Here is an 11,541-nt window from a genome sequence, read left to right as displayed (position 1 = left end):
TAATATACCAAGCCTGATATAATTTATGCCTTGTGCATAATCATTGATTTCAGGTAGATCCATGATAGGATCTTTTGAAAATTGTAAAAAATATTCTCAAAAGTACTTGAGAAGTACTAGAGGAGCAGCGAATTAAAAAAGTTCCAAATAGTAAACTGTATTTGATTCAGTTATTTGCTATTAGTAAAGATTGCTAAGGAAAGTCGCTTGATGAAAGCGTTCATCACTGAGTTGGGTATGGTCTCAACAGGTATCCATGCACATCCTTGGCACTTTCACCTCATTCATAATTTGATCATAAAATGAATTAATATAAAGAATAATATAATAGACCAGTTCACTAAAGCCTTAATACAGCAGCAGTGTGTTTGCCACCATGATTGCATAGGCATCAAGTACAGGGGCGATTGGCTTTAGTGCGAGTGGGAGATTGAAAGAATAGTGCCCTATAAGCCAATCGCATGAGTGATGGGAAGAAACTTTTCTGTGAAATCTTCCTACTCATTAGCATGACATTAGTTATTTTTTATTCATGATGTATTGTGTTTTATCATTTGTTACATCATATTTTTATGATTATGATAAACCCCACAGATTAGGGCAATGATTTTAGAACCATGATGAGATCATGCCAGTGAGATCTAAAATCTTGATAGCCTCAATCTAAAATATTTTCAATCATTGGATCAATGAGTCGGAGATCGATGATACTGATAAGACTGGTATATCCTACGTATACTCGATGGAGAGGATTGTTGATCTCACAATCACTTGTGTAGTGATACTAATACAAGGATGTAAGTGCTCATTAGAGAATGAGTTTATTGAACAGACCCACATAAAAAATATCTGATGGAGCCTTATAGCATGTCAATAGATGGTTCTCCAGTGGGAGTGGTGCATGTGATCCTTTGACCTGAGATCACCATGGTACCTTATGTATATGGATCTTTCCTTTGATTTATTTTCTAGCATACCACTTTGAGATGTGTGTGGGATATTCTAAGTATGGTGAAGTATGCATAGAGATTGTGAGTGAGCAACAAAGAATCGATCACTCCTTGTAAGAGAAGAGAACATCCTATATGATCTCATAGGATGATGACTCTAAGAGTCTCTGGCCAGAGCAGGGATGAATAGTAAAAAATATTTCTTCTGATTCATTAATCGAGTCATCATCATTAGATTGAGATATATATGGATAGGTATTTAGGCTTGACATATTTTCATGCCCATGGCCTGTCTGGGATGTTGTATGATCGAAGGATTGAATTGCATGGTAACTCATCATGGAAGGATAATTTTGTTATTTCTATCAAATTTCAAAACTTTTGGATAGTCATGATACATTGCTAGATGTCAATCTTGACTTGTGGAGTCATCAAAATTAAAAAGATTTAATTCAAAAATTAATTAAGAAGAGTCCTAATTGATTGGGACTCTTGAGCTGACCTAATTTAATCGGATTAGGGTTACGTCGAGAGTCTGGGTCTAATTTTGGCTAGATTTGAAACCCAATGGATCTTTGATCTTGGTTCAATCTATTTGGATTTATTATAAATCTAATGGGTTAATTAAATTGCTAGCACATGAATTAACCCAAGTTTTCAATTGGGTTCAGTGCAAAGGTGTTGTGCTAACCTTTAACTTGTTGCCTTGACCTAATGTGATTAGGTTTGAACCATCTAATTATTTGATGGCTAATCTGATTTTTATGAAAGAGTTTCATATGGAATTAACCTCCTCCACACCAAAACCATATGCTGGAAAAAAAAATGCCACCCAATTTATTTTGTGCGTTATGAAGAGGAGTCCTTCTCTTTCACTCCTCTTAAATTCCTTCCTTTATTTCCACACATTTTCTTCATTCTTCATGTCATGAGATGACCTTTGGGATATGTGGGCATGAAAGAGGAGGAAGAGTCCTTCCCTTGGAAGGAACTCTATGCCAAAATAAATGGGATGCCCCTTTTTGTGCGATAAGAATATGGAAGAGTCCTTAAAGTCATGGACTCTTAGTTTCTCATGCATTCCCTTATCCCACGTGCCATATGATGGCATCTTAATTTTTCTATATAGAGGAAGAGTCCTTCTGCTTATTAAAGACCTCTTATTACTCACCTTAACCCATTGGTTTCTATGCAAAAATTGTTTCATTGTGTGTAAAGGATAAGGGATGCCAAGAGTTGGCACCCCCTAGGAATTTTGTGGCACCTCTTCATTCCTTATATAAGGGGTGCCCCATATGGATAATTCCCTGATGATTTTGGCATGAGAATGAGAAGGAAAAGACAAGAAAAAATCTAGGATAAAGACAAGGAAAAAGAGAGAAAGAAAAATAGAAAGGAAGAGAGAAGGAAAAAGGAAAGTGTTGGTGCAAAAATCCGCTTGCACCGGAGAAGCTGGAGTCAAGGGAGTTGCGGTCACCGCCGGAACCTGCAAAGGAAGTCTAAACCGGAGGTGGGGTTGCTCTGGCAAGACCCTCCGATGCTCAAGTCAGTTCTCTGCCTCAACAAGAATGGAGTGCTCGAACGGAGAATTTAGCAGAGTTTTGAGGTAAAAATGAGAGCTTATAGAATAACGTATCTGGGGTTTCCCTTTTATAGACGGAGGGGGCAACATATTGATAGCGACGCCTGTAACCGTCTGGTAGTGGACCGCCCAGAGTCAGGAAAAATTTATTGTGGAGGGTAGTGGAGTGGGATCGTGGCTATCGTCGTGGCTTGCCATGTGGAATCAGTTACGGGGGCTGGAGCGGCGTCCGCTGTCGTGACTCGTCAGGGAGGGGGGACTCGCACAGAATCCGCCGTAGGGAGTGGAGCAGGGTCATGGCCGTTAATACGGCCTGTCAGGGAGTAATGGGGCTACGCAGGGTCCGCTGCAGAGAGTGGAGCAGTGATGTCCGTTACTGTGGCTTGTCAGGGGAACCAGACTTGTTGGCCAAAGTTCGGTTGGAGTCGGTAACGAGGCCCGTCACCCGTAGGAGTTTGGACGAGGTCTTCATGCAGTTGGGGGTCATAGGCGGAGTTCGGCTCCCGTAGGAGTCCGGGCGGAGACTTCCTGTAATTGAAATCAGAAATAAAGTCTGGCTCCCGTAAGAGTCTGGACAAGGCTTACCAGCGGCAAAAGTCATGGACGGAGCCCGGCTCCTATAGGAGTCCGGGCGAAGTCTTCCTTGCCGCCGAAGTCACGGACGGAGCCCGGCTCCCGTAGGAGTCCGGGCGAAGTCTTCCTTACTGTAGAACTCACGGACAGAGCCCGGCTCCCGTAGGAGTCTGGGCGAAGTCTTCCTTGTTGCCGAAATCACGGATGGAGCCCGGCTCCTGTAGGAGTCCGGGCAAAGTCTTCCTTGCTGCAAAAATTATTGGTGGAGCCCGGCTCCCGTAGGAGTCCGGGCGGAGTCTTCCTTGCTGCAGAAATCGCAGACGGAGCCCGGCTCCCGTAGGAGTCCGGGCAAAGTCTTCCTTGCTGTAGAACTCGCGGACGGAGCCCGGCTCCCGTAGGAGTCCGGGCGAAGTCTTCCTTGTTGCTGAAATTGCGGACGGAGCCCGACTCCCGTAGGAGTCCGGGCGAAGTCTTCCTTGCTGTAGAACTCGCGGACGGAGCCCAGCTCCCGTAGGAGTCCGGGCGAAGTCTTCCTTGCTGTAGAACTCGCGAACGGAGCCCGGCTCCCGTAGGAGTCCGGGCGAAGTCTTCCTTGCTGTAGAACTCGCGGACGGAGCCCGGCTCCCGTAGGAGTCCGGGCGAAGTCTTCCTTGCTGTAGAACTCACGGACGGAGCCCAGCTCCCGTAGGAGTCTGGGCGAAGTCTTCCTTACTGTAGAACTCACGGACGGAGCTCGGCTCCCGTAGGAGTCCGGGCGAAGTCTTCCTTGCTGTAGAACTCGCGGACGGAGCCCGGCTCCCGTAGGAGTCCGAGCGAAGTGACGGGGGTTCACCAACAGTTATCAAAAAATGGAAGGGACTCGCGAGGGTCGACCCTGCCAAGAACTTCGGCCGAGGGTATTTTATGCCCAACACCAGTCTCCCCACTTTCGAGTTTGAATTTTGAATGAAGGAAGTACGGAGAAGTTGTCACAGCCGAAGTTCTCCCCCTAACGTCCGAGCGCAACCATCCTCGGATACGTCGGCATTTAATACGCGCATGCCAGAGCCCTTTTTTCGATTATGGCGACCCGAAGAGTCTTTTCGAAACTCCCACCGAGACGTGATCCCAAACGTCGCACCATGGAAATTTGCGAACAGTCAATCCTCGATAGCGGTGAGTGGGACACGCGGGACACGTGGCAAGCACCGGTTGGACTAAAGATGCCCGCCATCATAATTGCGCTAAGATTTGCTGCCTATTTAAACCCCCTACCCTTCCCTCGGGGCTTTACTCCGCCAAAAGGATGGCACCTTTCTTCCGTCTGAGAGCCTAGCCACTCAGCCACTCCCTCGGTGTCCCTGCCAACTCCGAGCGTCCTCTGCGTCGGTCTTTGCCGTCTTCAGTCCCCTGATTCCTCTCTAAGGGGTTTCCCCACCATGTCCTCCACCCCGGAGGCCATCCTCAAGGGGATGTCGAGGGCTTGGAGGAAGGCAAGGAGGAGAACAGCGGTCCGTGAGTTCTCCGGTCATCGAGCAGCCGCTGAAGGTCCCCGTCGTTCTAAGGGGGCTCGAGGAAGAATTCCTTCAACAACAGGGATTTAATAACGGAGACCGCCGGTAAAGGTGTTCTGCCCGAGAATTTTGGAGTAGCAAGGCGGGGTGAAACCGGTCAGGAGGGCAGAGCTATCGTCACGAGTTGTGGCAGGATCCTTGATGCCGTCGGGGCCGAGGGACCAGAAGCAGTCGGCGTCGACGGTGGGGAAGTAAAGCTCGTTGCGGGGGCAGTGGAAGTAGCACATGCCGATCTTGCCGAAGTATTTTGGATGGTGGCTGTCGCAGAGCATTCGGTGATGGCGCATATCTCTGGCGCCACCGCTGCCTCCAGGGTGACTCCGGTTCTTCTTGAAACAGGTCTTCGTCGCCGCTGCCGTTGCCCTTACTGCCCCCTGGAATCTATCCCATCCTTTTTCCCCTGAGGTTGGGACTTCGGAGATGGAGCGGAATGAGGTGGGGCGAGAGCCGATAGGCCTACTACACGCACTGGAAAATGCGGCTGGGAAGGACAGAAACGGGAAGAGAAGTTTGCAGCTTGAAGCGATCTCCGGTGTGTCCTTTCCAAGCCGTGTTCTCAAGCCTTGTAATAATGTATTCTTTTTTGGCCCTCCGGGTCTTGTAACGTACATCTTGTTAGTTGAAAAATGAGAAGGAGATTTTGTTATCTCGTCCGCACCTTGCATCAAATTGTTGTCTGTCGAACTTCCTTCTTCTTCTTTCTTCTCTCTTCCCCCCCCTTTTTTTTTTTTTTTTTTGACGTCATCCTAAGGTCACCGATGGCCCTTTTATCCGTGTTGAATTGTCATTTGCCGAGCTCCTTTTCGACTTTTACATCTTTTGAAGGTACCCGGTTGCCATCGTAACAACCCATCTTTTCCGTCGGTGGCCGCAGGCTCGCCTGGGGCAATTCGGGTTTGGTGTCCCCCTCAGGGCTTGAGCTTGGAGGTCCGAGCTTCTGTCACCCTGAGGAAGTTGTCCTATTTTGCGTCGAAAGCCTCCTTGAAAGCTGGGACTCCTGATGGGAGCCCCAATCCTTGCTGTGATAGGGTTCTCTGCACCTTGGACGCTGTTTGTTTTCCAATCGTCACTGATGTGGTCCATCGCCTTTTTTTTCTTTTCGCTTGGAATTTTTCTTCGCTCTCAGCGAGGCTATGGGAGTTCGGCTCCCGTAGGCGAAGTCAGGGTGAAGTTCGACTCCCGTGGGAGTCTGGACGAAGATCACCAGCAGTTGAAGTTGGTGACGAAGCCTGGCTCCCATGGGAGTCCGGACGGAATCCTCCCTGTGATTGGAGTCGCGGACGGAGCCCGACTCCCGTAGGAGTCTGGGCGGAGTCTTCCTGCAATTAAAATAAGGTGCGAAGTCTGGCTCCCTTAGGAGTCCGGACGAAGTCCTCCTTGCGGTAGAAGTTGCGGACGGAGCTCGGCTCCCGTAGGAGTCCGGGCCTTCGACTTCGCTCAATCTAGGGCAAGGTTCTCCTCCTGTCCTTAGCAGGGCTGTGGGGGCATGTATGGGCGTTGCAGGGCCTCTTCCCCCATCCAGTCTAAATGGAACCGGACCTTCGACTTTGCTCAAGTTAGGGCGAGGTTCTCCTCCTGTCCCTAACAGGGTTGTGGGGGCGCATATGGGCGTTGCAGGGCCTCTCCCCCATCCGGTCTAAATAGAACCGGGCCTTCGACTTTGCTCAAGTTAGGGAGAGGTTCTCCTCCTGTCCCTAACAGGGCTGTGGGGGTGCATATGGGCGTTGCAGGGCCTCTCCCCCCATCCGGTCTAAATGGAATCGGGCCTTCGACTTTGCTCAAGTTAGGGCGAGGTTCTCCTCCTGTCCCTAACAGGGCTGTGGGGGTGCATATGGGCGTTGCAGGGCCTCTCCCCCCATCCAGTCTAAATGGAATCGGGCCTTCGACTTTGCTCAAGTTAGGGCGAGGTTCTCCTCCTGTCCCTAACAGGGCTGTGGGGGCGCATATGGGCGTTGCTGGGCCTCTCCCCCCATCCGGTCTAAATGGAACCGGGCCTTCACTTTGTCGGGATGAGATTTCCCTTTCGTTTTTGATACAGTTTGTTTGAATTGTCCAAAGATATATAGGTATGTAATTTTTAATTAAAATGAAGTTACTGGTAGTACATCCGTAAGTTTTTCGAGCTCCACAGTCGCGGGAGGTCGGCTCCACCGAGTTCCTTAAGATAATAAGTTCCGGACCGGACTACTTCTTTGACTTCATACGGTCCTTCCCAGTTTGGGGCGAGTTTCCCTCAGTCCTGAGGTTGCGAGACAGCGGCTCGTTGAAGCACTAGATCTCCCGCTCTAAAGGCTTTGTTCTTGACCCGGGCGTTGTAATATCGTGCGACTTTCTGTCTGTAGGCTGCCATTCAAACCTGAGCTATCTCCCATCTTTCTTCCAGCAGGTCGAGGTTGGCTCTAAGACTTTGCAAATTTTGATGTTCGTCGAATGCCACGACTCATGCCAACGGGAGTTTAAGCTCGATCGGGATGACGGCTTCCGCACCGAAGGCTAAAGCAAAAGGGGTCTCCCCCGTAGGTAGCCTCTGGGTAGTTCGATACGCCCACAACACATGATAAAGTTCGTCCGCCTAAGTTTTTTTCGCTTTTTCAAGCCTTGTTTTAATCTCCTGCAAAAGGGTTCTGTTGGTCACCTCAGCTTCGCCGTTCGCCTGAGGATGGGCTACTGATGTGAAGTTATGGGAGATGTTTAGATCTTCACAGAATTCGATGAATTTTGCTCCCGCAAATTGTCGTCCATTATCAGTGATTAGGGTTCTAGGCAGATCGAACCTACACACGATTGACTTCCAGACGAAATCTTGCACTTTTGCTTCTGTGATTTTCGCTAGTGGTTCGACTTCAACCCATTTGGTGAAGTAGTCGATCGCTACAAGGAGAAACTTCCTTTGCCCAGACGCCATGTGGAAGGGGCCAAGTATGTCCATCCCCCATTGTGCAAAAGGCCATGGGGCACTCAAGGGTGTGAGCTCGGTGGCGGGCTGTCTCTGGACGTTGGCGTATCTCTGGCATCGATCACACTTTTTGACATATTCAATCGAATCATGATGCATCGTTGGCCAGTAATATCCTTGGCGGAGCAACTTGTGGGATAAAGATCTAGCCCCCAAATGGTTTTCGCAAATTCCTTCATGTACTTCCCACAAGGTGTAGTCAGCTTTCGAGGGCTGGAGACATTTCAAGAGGGGCAAGGAGTATGATCTCTTGTACAATTTGCCCTTATAAAGGATGTACCGGGAGGCTTGATTTCGGAGCTTCCGAGCTTCCTTCGCATCCTGGGGGAGAACTCCATCTTTGAGATAGATTATCAGCGGGTCGACCCAGCTGGGCTCGTGGTCAATCTCCATCACGAGCCGCAATTCTTCTGTACTCGGGTGTTTTAGAACTTCAAAGAGGATGCCTTTGGCCAATTCGGCCGGAGCCGACGTCGCCAGCTTGGAGAGAAAGTCAGCCCTGGTATTTCCCAACCTTGAGATCTGTCTAATGTTAAAGCTGCTAAAGGCGGGGGTGAGCTCCTTTACCTTCTCAAGATATTTGGCCATACTGTCCTCCCGTGCTTCGTAACTCCCGCTGACCTACCCCACCACCAGCTGAGAGTCACTGTGCACCCGAAGCTGACTTATTCCCAACTCTCTGGCGATCCTTAGTCCTGCGATCAGAGCTTCATATTTCGCTCCATTGTTTGTTGCGGGGAACTCGAAACGCAGAGCGTATTCCGCGATGACTCCCTCCGAACTGACCAAGATCAGGCCCACACCTGCACCCGACATGTTGGAAGATCCGTCCACATAGAGGGCCCAAAAATGATTAGCGGGATCGGCCTCTTCTTCGGGGAAGTTCGATTGGGACTTCAGGTCGTCAACTTCGCTTTGTTCAGGTTCAGCCTCCTCTGGGATGGTACACTCTACTATAAAATCTGTCAGTATTTGGGCCTTTACTGCTGGCCTGGGTCGATAGTGGATGTCGAATTCCGTGAGCTCAATCGTCCATTTCACCATCCTCCCGGAGGTGTCCACCCGGTGCAAAACCGCCTTGATTGGTTGGTTGGTGAGTAGCGTCACGATGTGCCCTTGAAAGTAGGGTCGGAGTCTCCGGGCTGCAATCAACAAGGCGTAAGTCAATTTTTCTAGTTTGGTGTACCTGGTCTCGGCGTCGCTCAACACGCGGCTAACATAGTAGATCGGCTGCTGGACTTTCGTCTCTTCTTTGACAAAGATGGCCGCGAGGGCCATGGGAGAGACCGTCAGTTATAAAAATAGTTCCTCCCCAGGTTCAGGCTTTGCCAACAGCGGGGGTGATCCAAGGTAGCTCCTTAATTCTTCGAATGCCTGTTGGCACTCAGAGGTCCAACAGAAGTTCTTCGGCTGCTTGAGGGTTTGAAAGAAGGGCAAGCACCGTTCGGCTGACCTTGCGACGAAGCGATTAAGGGCCGCTATCCTCCCCGTGAGGTGCTGAACCTCCTTTATCGGCTTTGGAGCAGCCATCTCCTAGATGGCGCGAATTTTCTCTGGATTGGCCTCGATCCCGCGCCCTGATACCATGAAGCCCAGGAACTTTTTTGAGGTTACGCCGAAAGTGCATTTAGTTGGGTTCAGCTTCATTCTATATTTCTGGAGAGCATCGAAGGTCTCCTCGAGGTCGGCGACATGATCTCTGAAAGATTTACTTTTTACGAGCATGTCGTCCACATAGACCTCCATGTTACGGCCGATCTGCTCCTTGAAGATTTTGTTCACCAACCGTTGGTAGGTTGCGCCCGCATTCTTGAGGCCGAAAGGCATGACCCTGTAACAGTAAAGGCCACGATTAGTGATGAAAGCTATCTTTTCTTCATCTTTCGATGCCATTCTAATTTGATTATAGTCGGAGAACGCATCCATGAAGGTGAGGAGCTCATGGCCCGAGGCCGCATCCACCAGTTGATTGATTCTGAGAAGGGGGTAGCTGTCCTTCGGACAGGCCTTATTCAGCTTTTTGAAGTCTATGCACATCCTCCACTTGCCGTTCGCCTTTTTGACCAGGACAACATTGGAAATCCAATCAGGATAATTGACATCCTTAATGAATCCGACCTTGAGGAGCTTATCCACTTCCTTGGCTATCGCCTTTTGCCTCTCCGGAGCATGACTTCGGATTTTCTCTTTCGTCAGTCGATGCTTTGGATCGACGGCCAGATGATGCTCCATGACTTCTGTGTCGATCCCCGGCATGTCTGCTGGAACCCAAGCAAAAACGTCCGCATTCCTTTATAGAAAATCAATGAGACGCATCCGCACCTCCTCCCCTAGGTTGGAGCCAATCATTGCTACATGCTCCGCGTTCTCGTCGTTCAAAGGGATTGGTACCAGATCTTCGATTGGGGCACCCCTCTCTTCGATGAGGTCATCGCGAGCGTCCAGTCCATCGATGGGGCAGGAGTCAGATTGATCGCCTCTTTGGAAGGTTATATTGTAGCAGTGTCTGGCCAGGGCTTGGTCTCCCCGGACCTCTCCGGTCCCCTGGTTGGTGGGGAACTTCAACTTCAAATGGTAGGTCGATACGACGGCTCGGAGAGCATTGAGGCCAGGTCGGCCGAGGATTGCATTGTAGGCGGATGGCGTCTTCACCACCAAGAAATTCACCAGAGCCCTGGATTGCCTCGGATATTGACCTGCGGCCACAGTCAAAGTTATTATTCATTCTGTTGGAATGGCGTCGTCGGTAAACCCTAACAAGGGAGAGCTAATCGGCCTCAGATGACCGTCAAGAGTGGACATTCTTGAAAAGGCATCGTAGAACAAGATGTCGGCCGAACTTCCATTGTCGACAAGAATGCAACGGACGTCATAATTTGTTATATTCAAGGAAACTACGACCGCGTCATTATGAGAGAATTGGACTCCCTGAGTGTCTTCTTCGGTAAAGGTTATGGGCTCTTCAGTCTTTTGTCGCTTGGGGGATACAGCCGGCATGTTGGTCGTTTCCTGCCGGGATCCTCCCGAGATGGTATTGGCGGAATCCGTCGGAGGCCGATCGTCCGGCCGCTCCATGCTGGCGACCATAGCTGGAGAATGCGGGGCCAGGGAAACCAAAGGCGAGATCGGGGTCCGGGATATGGCTGTGGAGGCCGTGGGTAGCTGCGCAGATGCTTCACGAGAAGGCATCAGGCGAGGATCCCGTGGGGGAAAGAAGGAGTGGGTGCCGGAGGAGACGATCGGAGGCAGCTCCGTTGAGTGCTCCTTTAAGAACAAGGATACTGCAAAGATAGGGCCCTTCCTCTAGCGTCAATCCTGTTGGTGCAAAAATCTGCTTGCGCCGGAGAAGCTAGAGTCAAGGGAGTCGCGGTCGCCGCCGGGACCTGCAAAGAAAGTCTAAACCGGAGGTGGGGTTGCTCCGGCAAGACCCTCCGACGCTCAAGTCAGTTCTCTGCCTCAACAAGAATGGAGTGCTCGAACGGAGAATTTAGCAGAGTTTTGAGGTAAAAATGAGAGCTTATAGAATAACGTATCTGGGGTTTCCCTTTTATAGACGGAAGGGGCAACAGATTGATAGCGACGCCTGTAACCATCTGGTAGTGGACCGCCCAGAGTCAGGAGGAATTTATTGCGGAGGGTAGTGGAGTGGGATCGTGGCTATCGTCGTGGCTTACCACATGGAATCAGTTACGGGGGCTAGAGCAGCGTCCGCTGTCGTGACTCGTCAGGGAGTGGGGGACTCACACAGAATCCGCCGTAGGGAGTGGAGCAGGGTCATGGCCGTTAATACGGCCTGTCAGGGAGTAATGGGGCTACGCAGGGTCCGCCGCAGAGAGTGGAGCAGTGATGTCCATTACTGTGGCTTGTCAGGGGATCCAGACTTGTTGTCAGGGGATCCCGGCACCCGTAGGAGTTTGGATGAGGTCT

Source organism: Elaeis guineensis, chromosome 5 (genome assembly GCF_000442705.2).
Source record: "Elaeis guineensis isolate ETL-2024a chromosome 5, EG11, whole genome shotgun sequence".
Taxonomy (NCBI): Eukaryota; Viridiplantae; Streptophyta; class Magnoliopsida; order Arecales; family Arecaceae; genus Elaeis; species Elaeis guineensis.
Note: the sequence above shows the minus strand (reverse complement) of the source record.